General features: G+C 38.7%; 1 long non-coding RNA gene across 6 annotated transcripts in view; it reads right to left on the reverse strand.

Moving 5' to 3' along the window:
- The window catches only part of LOC119541483, a 107,391-nt gene that overhangs the window by 76,245 nt on the left and 15,112 nt on the right, over positions 1-16,034 (reverse strand). The window lies entirely within an intron of this gene.

Raw genomic sequence — 16,034 nt, forward strand, 5'->3', positions numbered from 1 at the left:
GAAACTTCCTTATATTTGCTAGTACATGTAAGAGAAGAAACACAGAAATTCAGGTTTGGGAAGGTAAGAGTACTTAAGAAACAAATGAACAAAGCATAAACAAAATATTACTAAACTGCATGCCATATGGGTATATGATAATGAGTTAAAATCAATGTAATAGAATTTCAAACTGGTCAAAAATTCACTACATCCTCTAGATCCTGGAGAATCTTTAGTATGTCACTACCAGTTAATAAATGTACTCTTATGGCAACAGTCTTCTGAATAGATTTAACTAATCCTGTGTTTTTTTGGGTTGTAGGGAAATATCAGACAATGGTTAGCACTTCCCTAGCCTCAACAAATCCTATTTAAAGATCAGTAAGAATATAAGCCTTCTCAAAAGTGGGAATTACTAATGGACTATCTGCATTGGACCCTGGTCAGGTATTTGATATGTAAACCTCTTGGTAGATGTTGCAGTAAATATCCGTTTCTAATCAAGGATTTGGTATTTTTGATCCCTGACTTTATCTTTTCAATAAAAGAACTAACCTTTTTTCTTTCCTTCTTTTTTTCCTTTCTTTCTTTCTCAATCTCTCTCCCCCTCTCTCTCTCTCTCTCTCTCTCCTTTATTATCTCCTTCCTTTCTTCCGTCTTCCCTTCCTTCTTTTCTTTCCACAAAAATTTCTTGAGTCTTTACAATAGGCCAGGTCCATGCTAAGCCCTAAAGTACAATGATGTATACCACAGGGTCCTGAATTTAAGATGCTTACAGACAAATGAGGATGGTGCACAAAGAAAGAGATGGAATTCAGAGTAGTAAGTCATTGATTACCCAGGGAGATTAAAGGAAGTTACAAAATGCTACCAGAGTAGAACAAAGTCAGCAAATTTCAGTGACAGGAAAAAGTAAAGAAATTTGTTCTGAATGTGAAGTTACACATATTCAAATAAGTTGAAACTGAAGAAAGTATATCAAACTAGCTCAACTTTTAAGTCTGGACTACCTTCATCATGGGAGAAAAATCATAAAACAGGCATTCATAATATCATTATATTTTATTTTCAGAAATAATTTATTATTTATTCTGAGCAAAACAAAGAATTTTACTAATATTTGGAATATGTGTCCATATTTGAGCAATCTTAGAATCTTAGAATTACAATTTAGTTTTCTTACAAACTTTCTTTAGAATTACATGTTTAGTTTTCTTAGAAACTTTCTTTAAAGTGTACTCTTTTTTCTGAATTCTTATCTATGCTTCTATTTTGGCTAAAAGATTTTTTCCACAGTTAATTAATTCAATAAACATTTATTGAACACCTCCTATCTGCTGGGTACTGTCTGCGATGAAAAAAAAGACATGGTCCCAGCCCTTATAAAACTTACATACTGGTAAACAGTCTCAGATTGTATAACATAAATCATTGGCAAAGTAGAGTTTCCTTTGGAGAAATACCCTTTATAACAAATATGATTAAAACAAAAATAATCCAATAAAATAGGTCATAATTGCTTTTGCTACTTCAGAGCCACAGTTCTGAAACCACAAAGCACAGACTGAGGGTAAAATGGAGTTCAGTTCAAATTCAGCTCTGTTCCTTCTTGGATCTACGACTCCATCTGTAAAATCAGCTTAATAACTCCAACTTCACAGGCATATTGTGGAAATTACATGGTATGTGTGCAGCGAGAGCCTGGCATGTAGTAAGCACCCAAAAATGGCAGCTCTTGATACTAGTACTACTACTTCTGTTTGTGTCATATTTTGCAACTAAATCAGAAGAATGAATTAAAGTCAAATAAAACTGTTGAGGTTTGCAAAATGGTGTGCCCTGGTATATTTGTGTATTTCTGATTGACTGAGGGATATCTGGAATGTTTTATTTAAATGCCTTTGTTTTTGGAGTCATGCTTTAATACACTTACATAGTACAGTATTTTCATGCTTAAGGACTTCTAAACCGTAAACTAAAGAATTGAATGATGCTGTGGTAGTAAATACTTGAATATATTATTTTTCATGCGTGTGCATATTTATGTGTGTGTATGTGTATGTGTGTGTGTGTGTTTGAGGATATTTCTATGCCCTCTTGGAGCTGTATGTGCCCCAGAAAAACATGTTCTTAAATTTAATCCATTAATGTGGGTGTGAACCCATTGTAAGTAGGATCTTTTGATGAGGTTACTTCAGTTAAATTGTGGCCCAACTCAATCAGCATGGGTCTTAATCCTGTGATTGGAGTCCTTTATAAGAGAAATGAAATTCAGGCAGAATTTCATTCCAGGCTGGAATTCAAGAGAGCTCAGAAGAGAATGGAGAGGCAGACCCAAAGAAGCCACCATGTGCATTGCCAGGTGACAGAGGAGCCAAGGACCAAGGATCACCGGCAGTCAGTGTCAAAATGCCGGTCTTTGGAAGAAAGTATTATCTTGATAACACCTTGATTTGGACTTTCTTTTAGCCTCAAAACTTTGAGCTAATAAGTACCCATTATTTAATCCAACCAATTGAAAGGTATTTGCTAGAGTTTCCAAGAAAACTAAAACACCTCCTTACCAGGGTTATTAACATGAATTAACTGTTCAGTAACAAAGATGTTAACATAGCAAGTAAGAGTCAAGTTAAAAATGGACTGACTCGGATTGAGCCCTCTACTACAGAATTTGCCCTTGGGAAGACTGTTGCTGCAAAGGAGAGGCTAGGCCTCCCTATAATTGTGCCTAAGAGCCTCCTCCTGAATGCCTCTTTTGTTGCCCACATGTGGCCCTCTCTCTCTCTAGCTAAGCCAACTCGAAAGGTGAAATCACTGCCCTCCCCCCTACGTGGGATCAGACACCCAGGGTAGTGAATCTCCCTGGCAACGTGGAATATGACTCCCGGGGAGGAATGTAGACCCGGCATCGTGGGATGGAGAACATCTTCTTGACCAAAAGAGGGATGTGAAAGGAAATGAAATAAGCTTCAGTGGTAGAGAGATTCCAAAAGGAGCCAAGAGGTCACTCTGGTGGGCACTCTTACGCACAGTTTAGACAACCCTTTTTAGGTTCTAATGAATTGGGGTAGCTGGTGGTGGATACCTGAAACTATCAAACTACAACCCAGAACCCATGAATCTTGAAGACAATTGTATAAAAATGTGGTTTATGAGGGGGGACAGTGGGATTGGGGGGGCCATAGGGATCACACTCCCGTTTGTCTAGTTTGTGGATGGATGAGTGGAAAGGTGGGGGAAGGAAACAAACACACACAAACAGACAAGGGTGCCCAGTGTTCTTTTTTACTTTAGTTGCTCTTTTTCACTTTATTTATTATTATGGTTATTTTTGTGTGTATGGTAATAAGGGTGTCGGGGATTGATTTTGGTAATGTAATGGTACTGTGAACAATCAAATGTACGATTTGTTTTGTATGACTGCGTGGTATGTGAATATATCTCAATAAAATGAATAAAAAAAATGGACTAACTCTCAGGAACATTTTCTGATAGCAGTAATTGCTTTTAGTACTCATAGGATGTGTCCCATGTGTCTATGGATTATGGCGAATTTCATAATTTGACTTTTTCACATACATTAAAAAATCACGCCCAATTTTTGAAATATGGTTAATTGTATTCCAGCTGAGATTTTTCACCACTTCTAAATGACACATCTAACAATTTGCTTCCCAAATGATGACTTACTTGACCAAATGTTTGAGGACATTTAGAAGATACTTTTTATTCCTGGTAGTGGTAGAAGGATCACGTAAACTCTATCATTTAGAGTTGGAGAGTGTCTGACTTACTTTAAATGAATTGCAGTCTTAAAACATTTAAAATTATGATTATTTGGTAATCATCTAGGATCGATTAATTTATGGTAATAGTTGCATTATTGTTTGCATGACATAATTGATTGCTTTTGGTGTATTTGCTCACATGTTCCTTTCTGTTTCTCCAACAAAATATTTGTGTTAAACTAAAATTGCGATTATAAAATTGACCAAAATAAAATTTCTAAAATGAATCCCTACATTTTCTGTCTATAAATAAGGAGTTAGTAATAACTCTTTAAAATCATATATAAGAATATAATTCAAAACAGTAGTTCTTTTTTTCATTACATATGATGAGATCCCTAGCAGAGCAGCCGCATGCCATTCTGAATTCATTTAGGCAAGATTCATTTTCACAAATATCCAGATAACCTATTGTCTTTCAGTAAAGTTCTTTATTAAAAGATATATTGCTTGTAAATATATACAATAAATAAAATATTTTTCTTTTTTACCTGGTCTCCTCCCACCCTCACTTCCTCAGTGTTCTGGTTTGCTGAGCTGCCAGAATGCAAACTACCAGAAATGAATTGGCTTTGATACAGGGGGTTTATTAGGTTATAAATCTACAGTTCTAAGGCCATAAAAGTGTCCAAACTGAGGCATCAATGAGAGTATACCTTCACTAAATAAAGGCCGATGACATCTGGAGTTCTTCTGTCACATGAGAAGGCACATGGTGATGTCTGCTGGTCCTCTCCCAGGCTCCAGTTTCAACAATGGCTTCCTCCAAAATGTCTCTGGGTGATTTTTTCTCTAAGTGTCTCTCTATTCTCACTTAACTTCTCCGGGGCAAACTCTGGGCTTCATCTCTTGGCTTAGCATCTCCAAACATCTTTCTGTCTGCATCTCCAGCATCTGGGTCTGTGTCAGCTCTCTTAAGGACTCCAGTGAACTAATTGAGAACCGCCTTGAATGGACAGGGTCACACCTCCATGGAAATAATCTAATCAAAAGGTCTCACCCACTGTTGGGTGGGTCACATCTCCATGGAAACAACTCAAAGATCCAACCAAAATAAGTCTGTACCCATCAGAGTGGATCAGAAGAACATAGTCTATCCTGGGGTACACAACAGTCTCAAATTGGCACACTTAGTAAAGAATTTTTAAGAAAAGGGTCAAGGGAAATAGTCAATGGGAAGAAAATCTTAAAAGAATAGAAAAGCAATTCACTGGCAGCTGATGGTTGCTTGTTTGGCATGTAAGTGACCATATCCTTTCTAGATGTTCTCCTCCTCTACCACCATCTAACACTTACATTAACTGCAAGTAATCACTTTATTTGTGAAAGGTGTGATTTCTGCCTCTGAGCAGCTCAGAATGCTTTGCAGCATCTTTATTTTTAAAATAAATAATCTTTAAAATATTCCTGCAAAGAAAGCATAAATCAGCTGTCTCTATTTTAAAGGCTATAAGAAAAAAAGAAAATAACATGAAGAGACCAAATTGAGGGACATGCTTGTAGACTCAGCTCCAGCCTAGAATGCTAATGTACATGTTTGTGTGCATGTGTGTGTATTGCGCACATGTGAATGTCTCTTCATTTCTATCTTTACATCTTTCAGTTTTAGGACTTAGCCATTTCTGAGGCTAAATGAATTCCCATTCTCACTCCACCAATCAATTCTTGCAAAGCTAATTCTCTTTCTCTTGCTCTATACTTTGGTATCAATTTACCTTCACAGAAATATGGCAAATTTGGGTAAATATATTGGTATGATGACTCAAAATGCCCCCAAATGCATGACAGCTGGACAGTATCTTAGTCTAGGGCAGTTGGTGGAGGGATACCTGTTGAACAAGAGAGAGAGCTTGTAGATAAGTGGTAAAGGTCTTTTTACGAAGATTCTGATCATAACTATCCAACTTCCACCATCAGTAAGGCAAAGGATGGTACTGGCCCCTCAACTCCTACACAGTCAGCGAACTTTTATTGCACACCATTAAATCTCCTGACGCTGTGTTGAACCATGAGTGGGATGTAAAAATAAATGAGGCCATGTTATATCATACTGAATTTTGAAATGCTCTCTAATAGAAGAGATAGACATTTAGACATGTCTAATTATAAAATGAAATATGTTATAACTTGTAGACTACAAGTTTAAAAATGCTATGGGGGATAGGCGGGGCAAGATGGCAGACTGGTGAGCTGTAAGTTTTAGTTACTCCTCCAGGAAAGTAGGTAAAAAGCCAGGAACTGCGTGGACTGGACACCACAGAGCAATCTGACTTTGGGCATACTTCATACAACACTCATGAAAACGTGGAACTGCTGAGATCAGCGAAATCTGTAAGTTTTTGCGGCCAGGGGACCCGCGCCCCTCCCTGCCAGGCTCAGTCCCGTGGGAGGAGGGGCTGTCAGCTCCGGGAAGGAGAAGGGAGAAGTGCAGTGGCTGCTCTTATCGGAAACTCATTCTACTGATTCAAACTCCAACCATAGATAGACTGAGACCAGACACCAGAGACTCTGAGAGCAGCCAGCCCAGCAGAGAGGAGACAGGCATAGAAAAAAAACAACACGAAAAACTCCAAAATAAAAGCGGAAGATTTTTGGAGTTCTGGTGAACATAGAAGGGGGAAGGGCAGAGCTCAAGCCCGAGCTCAGGCCCTGAGGCGCATATGCAAATCCCGAAGAAAAGCTGATCTCTCTGCCCTGTGGACCTTTCCTTAATGACCCTGGTTGCTTCGTCTATTAGCATTTCAATAACCCATTAGATCTCTGAGGAGGGCCATTTTTTTTTTTTTTTTTAAATCCTTTTTTCTTTTTCTAAAACAATTACTCTAAGAAGCCCAATACAGAAAGCTTCAAAGAATTGCAATTTGGGCACGTCAAGTCAAGAGCAGAACTAAGAGAGCTCTGAGACAAAAGGCAATAATCCAGTGGCTGAGAAAATTCAATAAACAACACAACTTCCCAAGAAAAGGGGGGTGTCCGCTCACAGCCACCATCCTGGTGGACAGGAAACACTCCTGCCCATCGCCAGCCCCATAGCCCAGAGCTGCCCCAGACAACCCAGTGTGACGGAAGTGCTTCAAATAACAGGCACACACCACAAAACTGGGCGTGGACATTAGCCTTCCCTGCAACCTCAGCTGAATGTCCCAGAACTGGGAAGGTGGAGCAGTGTGAATTAACAAAGCCCCATTCAGCCATCATTTGAGCAGACTGGGAGCCTCCCTACACAGCCCAGCAGCCCAGAACTGCCCTGGGGGGACGGCACTCACCTGTGACATAGCACAGTCATCCCTCAACAGAGGACCCGGGGTGCACAGCCTGGAAGAGGGGCCCACTTGCAAGTCTCAGGAGCCATACGCCAATACCAAAGACTTGTGGGTCAGTGGCAGAGACAAACTGTGGCAGGACTGAACTGAAGGATTAGACTATTGCAGCACCTTTAAAACTCTAGGATCATCAGGGAGATTTGATTGTTAGGGCCACCCCCCCTCCACGACTGCCCAGAAACACGCCCCACATACAGGGCAGGCAACACCAACTACACACGCAAGCTTGGTACACCAGTTGGGCCCCACAAGACTCACTCCCCCACTCACCAAAAAGGCTAAGCAGGGGAGAACTGGCTTGTGGAGAACAGGTGGCTCGTGGACGCCACCTGCTGGTTAGTTAGAGAAAGTGTACTCCACGAAGCTGTAGATCTGATAAATTAGAGATAAGGACTTCAGTAGGTCTACAAACCCTAAAAGAACCCTATCAAGTTCAGCAAATGCCACGAGGCCAAAAACAACAGAAAATTATAAAGCATATGAAAAAAACAGACGATATGGATAACCCAAGCCCAAGCACCCAAATCAAAAGACCAGAAGACACACAGCACCTAGAGCAGCTACTCAAAGAACTAAAGATGAACAATGAGACCATAGTACGGGATATGAAGGAAATCAAGAAGACCCTAGAAGAGCATAAAGAAGACATTGCAAGACTAAATAAAAAAATGGATGATCTTATGGAAATTAAAGAAACTGTTGACCAAATTAAAAAGATTCTGGACACTCATAGTACAAGACTAGAGGAAGTTGAACAACGAATCAGTGACCTGGAAGATGACAGAATGGAAAATGAAAGCATAAAAGAAAGAATGGGGAAAAAAATTGAAAAAATCGAAATGGACCTCAGGGATATGATAGATAATATGAAACGTCCAAATATAAGACTCATTGGTGTCCCAGAAGGGGAAGAAAAGGGTAAAGGTCTAGGAAGAGTATTCAAAGAAATTGTTGGGGAAAACTTCCCAAATCTTCTAAACAACATAAATACACAAATCATAAATGCTCAGCGAACTCCAAATAGAATAAATCCAAAAAAACCCACTCCGAGACATATACTGATCACACTGTCAAACATAGAAGAGAAGGAGCAAGTTCTGAAAGCAGCAAGAGAAAAGCAATTCACCACATACAAAGGAAACAGCATAAGACTAAGTAGTGACTACTCAGCAGCCACCATGGAGGCGAGAAGGCAGTGGCACGATATATTTAAAATTCTGAGTGAGAGGAATTTCCAGCCAAGAATACTCTATCCAGCAAAGCTCTCCTTCAAATTTGAGGGAGGGCTTAAATTTTTCACAGACAAAGAAATGCTGAGAGAATTTGCTAACAAGAGACCTGCCCTACTGGAGATACTAAAGGGAGCCCTACAGACAGAGAAACAAAGACAGGACAGAGAGACCTGGAGAAAGGTTCAGTACTAAAGAGATTCGGTATGGGTACAATAAAGGATATTAATAGAGAGAGGGAAAAATATGGCAAACATAAACCAAAGGATAAGATGGCCGATTCAAGAAATGCCTTCACGGTTTTAACGTTGAATGTAAATGGATTAAACTCCCCAATTAAAAGATATAGATTCGCAGAATGGATCAAAAAAATGAACCATCAATATGTTGCATACAAGAGACTCATCTTAGACACAGGGACACAAAGAAACTGAAAGTGAAAGGATGGAAAAAAATATTTCATGCAAGCTACAGCCAAAAGAAAGCAGGTGTAGCAATATTAATCTCAGATAAAATAGACTTCAAATGCAGGGATGTTTTGAGAGACAAAGAAGGCCACTACATACTAATAAAAGGGGCAATTCAGCAAGAAGAAATAACAATCGTAAATGTCTATGCACCCAATCAAGGTGCCACAAAATACATGAGAGAAACACTGGCAAAACTAAAGGAAGCAATTGATGTTTCCACAATAATTGTGGGAGACTTCAACACATCACTCTCTCCTATAGATAGATCAACCAGACAGAAGACCAATAAGGAAATTGAAAACCTAAACAATCTGATAAATGAATTAGATTTAACAGACATCTACAGGACATTACATCCCAAATCACCAGGATACACATACTTTTCTAGTGCTCACGGAACTTTCTCCAGAATAGATCATATGCTGGGACATAAAACAAGCCTCAATAAATTTAAAAAGATTGAAATTATTCAAAGCACATTCTCTGACCACAATGGAATACAATTAGAAGTCAATAACCATCAGAGACTTAGAAAATTCACAAATACCTGGAGGTTAAACAACACACTCCTAAACAATCAGTGGGTTAAAGAAGAAATAGCAAGAGAAATTGCTAAATATATAGAGACGAATGAAAATGAGAACACAACATACCAAAACCTATGGGATGCAGCAAAAGCAGTGCACTAAACGCATATATTAAAAAGGAAGAAAGAGCCAAAATCAAAGAACTAATGGATCAACTGAAGAAGCTAGAAAATGAACAGCAAACCAATCCCAAACCAAGTAGAAGAAAAGAAATAACAAGGATTAAAGCAGAAATAAATGACATAGAGAACAAAAAAACAATAGAGAGGATAAATATCACCAAAAGTTGGTTCTTTGAGAAGATCAACAAGATTGACAAGCCCCTAGCTAGACTGACAAAAACAAAAAGAGAGAAGACCCATATAAACAAAATAATGAATGAAAAAGGTGACATAACTGCAGATCCTGAAGAAATTAAAAAAATTATAAGAGGATATTATGAACAACTGTATGGCAACAAACTGGATAACATAGAAGAAATGGACAATTTCCTGGAAACATGTGAACAACCTAGACTGACCAGAGAAGAAATAGAAGACCTCAAACAACCCATCACAATCAAAGAGATCCAATCAGTCATCAAAAATCTTCCCACAAATAAATGCCCAGGGCCAGATGGCTTCACAGGGGAATTCTACCAAACTTTCCAGAAAGAACTGACACCAATCTTACTCAAACTCTTTCAAAACACTGAAAAAAATGGAACACTACCTAACTCATTTTATGAAGCTAACATCAATCTAATACCAAAACCAGGCAAAGATGCTACAAAAAAGGAAAACTACCGGCCAATCTCCCTAATGAATATAGATGCAAAAATCCTCAACAAAATACTTGCAAATCGAATCCAAAGACACATTAAAAAAATCATACACCATGACCAAGTGGGGTTCATTCCAGGCATGCAAGGATGGTTCAACATAAGAAAAACAATCAATGTATTACAACACATTAACAAGTCAAAAGGGAAAAATCAATTTATCATCGCAATAGATGCTGAAAAAGCATTTGACAAAATCCAACATCCCTTTTTGATAAAAACACTTCAAAAGGTAGGAATTGAAGGAAACTTCCTCAACATGATAAAGAGCATATATGAAAAACCCACAGCCAGCATAGTACTCAATGGTGAGAGACTGAAAGCCTTCCCTCTAAGATCAGGAACAAGACAAGGATGCCCGCTGTCACCACTGTTATTCAACATTGTGCTGGAAGTGCTAGCCAGGGCAATCCGGCAAGACAAAGAAATAAAAGGCATCCAAATTGGAAAAGAAGAAGTAAAACTGTCATTGTTTGCAGATGATATGATCTTATATCTAGAAAATCCTGAGAAATCAACGATACACCTACTAGAGCTAATAAACAAATTTAGCAAAGTAGCGGGATACAAGATTAATGCACATAAGTCAGTAATGTTTCTATATGCTAGAAATGAACAAACGGAAGTGACACTCAAGAAAAAGATACCATTTTCAATAGCAACTAAAAAAATCAAGTACCTAGGAATAAACTTAACCAAAGATGTAAAAGACCTATACAAAGAAAACTACATAACTCTACTAAAAGAAATAGAAGGGGACCTTAAAAGATGGAAAAATATTCCATGTTCATGGATAGGAAGGCTAAATGTCATTAAGATGTCAATTCTACCCAAACTCATCTACAGATTCAATGCAATCCCAATCAAAATCCCAACAACCTACTTTGCAGACTTGGAAAAGCTAGTTATCAAATTTATTTGGAAAGGGAAGATGCCTCGAATTGCTAAAGACACTCTAAAAAAGAAAAACGAAGTGGGAGGACTTACACTCCCTGACTTTGAAGCTTATTATAAAGCCACAGTTGCCAAAACAGCATGGTACTGGCACAAAGATAGACATATAGATCAATGGAATCGAATTGAGAATTCAGAGATAGACCCTCAGATCTATGGCCGACTGATCTTTGATAAGGCCCCCAAAGCCACCGAACTGAGCCATAATGGTCTTTTCAACAAATGGGGCTGGGAGAGTTGGATATCCATATCCAAAAGAATGAAAGAGGACCCCTACCTCACCCCCTACACAAAAATTAACTCAAAATGGACCAAAGATCTCAATATAAAAGAAAGTACCATAAAACTCCTAGAAGATAATGTAGGAAAACATCTTCAAGACCTTGTATTAGGAGGCCACTTCCTAGACTTTACACCCAAAGCACAAGCAACAAAAGAGAAAATAGATAAATGGGAACTCCTCAAGCTTAGAAGTTTCTGCACCTCAAAGGAATTTCTCAAAAAGGTAAAGAGGCAGCCAACTCAATGGGAAAAAATTTTTGGAAACCATGTATCTGACAAAAGACTGATATCTTGCATATACAAAGAAATCCTACAACTCAATGACAATAGTACAGACGGCCCAATTATAAAATGGGCAAAAGATATGAAAAGACAGTTCTCTGAAGAGGAAATACAAATGGCCAAGAAACACATGAAAAAATGTTCAGCTTCACTAGCTATTAGAGAGATGCAAATTAAGACCACAATGAGATACCATCTAACACCGGTTAGAATGGCTGCCATTAAACAAACAGGAAACTACAAATGCTGGAGGGGATGTGGAGAAATTGGAACACTTATTCATTGTTGGTGGGACTGTATAATGGTTCAGCCACTCTGGAAGTCAGTCTGGCAGTTCCTTAGAAAACTAGATATAGCGCTACCATTCGATCCAGCGATCGCACTTCTCGGTATATACCCGGAAGATCGGAAAGCAGTGACACGAACAGATATCTGCACGCCAATGTTCATAGCAGCATTATTCACAATTGCCAAGAGATGGAAACAACCCAAATGTCCTTCAACAGATGAGTGGATAAATAAAATGTGGTATATACACACGATGGAATACTACGCGGCAGTAAGAAGGAATGATCTGGTGAAACATATGACAACATGGATGAACCTTGAAGACATAATGCTGAGCGAAATAAGCCAGGCACAAAAAGAGAAATATTATATGCTACCACTAATGTGAACTTTGAAAAATGTAAAACAAATGGTTTATAATGTAGAATGTAGGGGAACTAGCAGTAGAGAGCAATTAAGGAAGGGGGAACAATAATCCAAGAAGAACAGATAAGCTATTTAACGTTCTGGGGATGCCCAGAAATGACTATGGTCTGTTAATTTCTGATGGATGTAGTAGGAACAAGTTCACTGAAATGTTGCTATATTATGTAACTTTCTTGGGGTAAAGTAGGAACATGTTGGAAGTTAAGCAGTTATCTTAGGTTAGTTGTCTTTTTCTTACTCCCTAGTTATGGTCTCTTTGAAATGTTCTTTTATTGTATGTTTGTTTTCTTTTTAACTTTTTTTTTCATACAGTTGATTTAAAAAAGAAGGGAAAGTTAAAAAAAAAAAAAAAGAAAAGAAAAAAGACAAACAAGGAAAAAAAAAAAAAAGATGTAGTGCCCCCTTGAGGAGCCTGTGGAGAATGCAGGGGTATTCGCCTACCCCACCTCCATGGTTGCTAACAAGACCACAGACATAGGGGACTGGTGGTTTGATGGGTTGAGCCCTCTACCATAAGTTTTACCCTTGGGAAGACGGTTGCTGCAAAGGAGAGGCTAGGCCTCCCTATATTTGTGCCTAAGAGTCTCCTCCTGAATGCCTCTTTGTTGCTCAGATGTGGCCCTCTCTCTCTGGCTAAGACAACTTGAAAGGTGAAATCACTGCCCTCCCCCCTACGTGGGACCAGACACCCAGGGGAGTGAATCTCCCTGGCAACGTGGAATATGACTTCCGGAGAGGAATGTAGACCCGGCATCGTGGGATGGAGAACATCTTCTTGACCAAAAGGGGGATGTGAAAGGAAATGAAATAAGCTTCAGTGGCAGAGAGATTCCAAAACGAGCCGAGAGATCACTCTGGTGGGCACTCTTACGCACACTTTAGACAACCCTTTTTAGGTTCTAAAGAATTGGGGTAGCTGGTGGTGGATACCTGAAACTATTAAACTACAACCCAGGACCCATGAATCTCGAAGACAGTTGTATAAAAATGTAGCTTATGAGGGGTGACAATGGGATTGGGAATGCCATAAGGACCAAACTCCACTTTGTCTAGTTTATGGATGGATGTGTAGAAAAGTAGGGGAAGGAAACAAACAGAGAAAGGTACCCAGTGTTCTTTTTTACTTCAATTGCTCTTTTTCACTCTAATTATTATTCTTGTTATTTTTGTGTGTGGGCTAATGAAGGTGTCAGGGATTGATTTAGGTGATGAATGTACAACTATGTAATGGTACTGTAAACAATCGAAAGTACAATTTGTTTTGTATGACTGCGTGGTATGTGAATATATCTCAATAAAATGATGATTAAAAAAAAAAAAAAAAAAGAAGTCAGGAGAGTGGTACTCTAGGTGGGAGAGCAACTGAGAAGGGACATGAAAGGGCTTCTGGGGGGCTGGAAATGTTTTGCCTTTTATTTGTGAGTTGGTTACAGGGGTATGTTTACTTTGTAAAATTTCATTGAGCTATACACTTATGATTTGTGCACCTTCCTATATGCTTAGAAATAAAAAGTTTAAAAATTGCCGCTGATATAGTTGAGGCCCTTTTGCTATCTCTCCATTCCCCCCCCCCAACCTTCCTTTCCTAGAGGTAACTATTTTTCTGAAGTCAGTGGGTAAAAGTAAGTTTTATATTCTAAATCGTATAGTATTGCTTGAGTATTTTAAAAGTTTAAATAAAAGATATTCTTCAGCAAAAAAAAAAAAAAATGGCATGATAAAGCTTTATCAACTTTTTGAATAAACTTTTCTGCATCTCAAAAAAAAAAAAAAATGCTATGGGAGACAACAGAGAATGGAATAATCCTATCTCATGCACATATGTAATTTACTTTCCCACTTCAGGCTGCCATTAATCTTTAGGCTAAACTGCTGTCATTTGTATAAAATTTCAGGCAATGGAGAGCAGCAATGAATGTCATAAAATATAATTTTCTCTGGATCATTCTTTTTTTTTTTTTTTTTATCTTCATTTTATTGAGATATATTCACTTACCACGCAGTCATACAAAACAAATCGTACATTTGATTGTTCACAGTACCATTACATAGTTGTACATTCATCACCTAAATCAATCCCTGACACCTTCATTAGCACACACACAAAAATAATAAGAATAATAATTAAAGTGAAAAAGAGCAATTGAAGTAAAAAAGAACACTGGGTACCTTTGTCTGTTTGTTTGTTTGTTTCCTTCCCCTATTTTTCTACTCATCCATCCATAAACTAGACAAAGGAGAGTGTGGTCCTTATGATTTTCCCAATCCCATTGTCACCCCTCATAAGCTACATTTTTATACAATTGTCTTCGAGATTCATGGGTTCTGGGTTGCAGTTTGATAGTTTCAGGTATCCACCACCAGCTACCCCAATTCTTTAGAACCTAAAAAGGGTTGTCTAAATTGTGCATAAGAGTGCCCACCAGAGTGACCTCTCGGCTCCTTTTGGAATCTCTCTGCTACTGAAGCTTATTTCATTTCCTTTCACATCCCCCTTTTGGTCAAGAAGATGTTCTCCGTCCCACGATGCCGGGTCTACATTCCTCCCCGGGAGTCATAGTCCACGTTGCCAGGGAGATTCACTCCCCTGGGTGTCTGATCCCACGTAGTGGGGAGGGCAGTGATTTCACCTTTCGAGTTGGCTTAGCTAGAGAGAGAGGGCCACATCTGAGCAACAAAGAGGCATTCGGGAGGAGGCTCTTAGGCAATATTATAGGGAGGCCTAGCCTCTCCTTTGCAGCAACCATCTTCCCAAGGGTAAAACCTACGGTAGAGGGCTCAACCCATCAAACCACCAGTTCCCTATGTCTGTGGTCATGTTAGCAACCATTGAGGTGGGGTAGGCCAATGGATCATTCTTGATACTCTCAATACTGCCCTTCCATCTGAAGGCACCTTAGCTCATTGTCTGATGATATCTTTTTTTCCCAAGTCATAAAACTCTCACTAGTACTTGTTGAGGACAGACTTGGTCAGCAATATCATAGGTATATCCTTCTCAACCAACAAGTTTCTTGTTTTGTTTGGTTTTGTTAACTTCTGAATAACAGTGATGGAGACAAAGCACTAGTTCCCTGGGTCTGTAATAATGTAATTGAAAAGATATTTTTCAGTTATTAGAGATAAAAGGGACTGACAAAATTTATCAGGAATATATTGGCACAAAACCTCAATTTTCAATGTGTAAGTTATAGTGTGACCAATAGCAGATGATTAATTCCTGAGTTGGCTAGTAACACTTGAGTAATCCAAAGTGGAAGACATTCTGAAATATCCATGGTGGATGCTGGACAATTTAAATATCTCCCAGTGTTCCTGGAAAACTTTCACGCAGACTTGTGCATATGTCAAGCTCACTGGCAACATGCCAAAGTCAGAATGGCTTTATACCAGTAAAGTACCGGTAACTGAGATAGGGTTTCTTAGAGAACAAAGATACCAATCTGGTATTGTAGATCTAGCAAGAGAAGAATTTCAGCCATAGGAAAGAGAATTTTATCAGATCTCACAAATTGTGGTACCAAAGTCAACACTGGATAACTTTAATTTTGTTCCTTTTCCAAAAAAACTGCTTCCTCAAATGCAAGTTTTTTGAGTGTTTTG

This window comes from Choloepus didactylus, chromosome 8, assembly GCF_015220235.1.
Source record: "Choloepus didactylus isolate mChoDid1 chromosome 8, mChoDid1.pri, whole genome shotgun sequence".
NCBI lineage: Eukaryota > Metazoa > Chordata > Mammalia > Pilosa > Megalonychidae > Choloepus > Choloepus didactylus.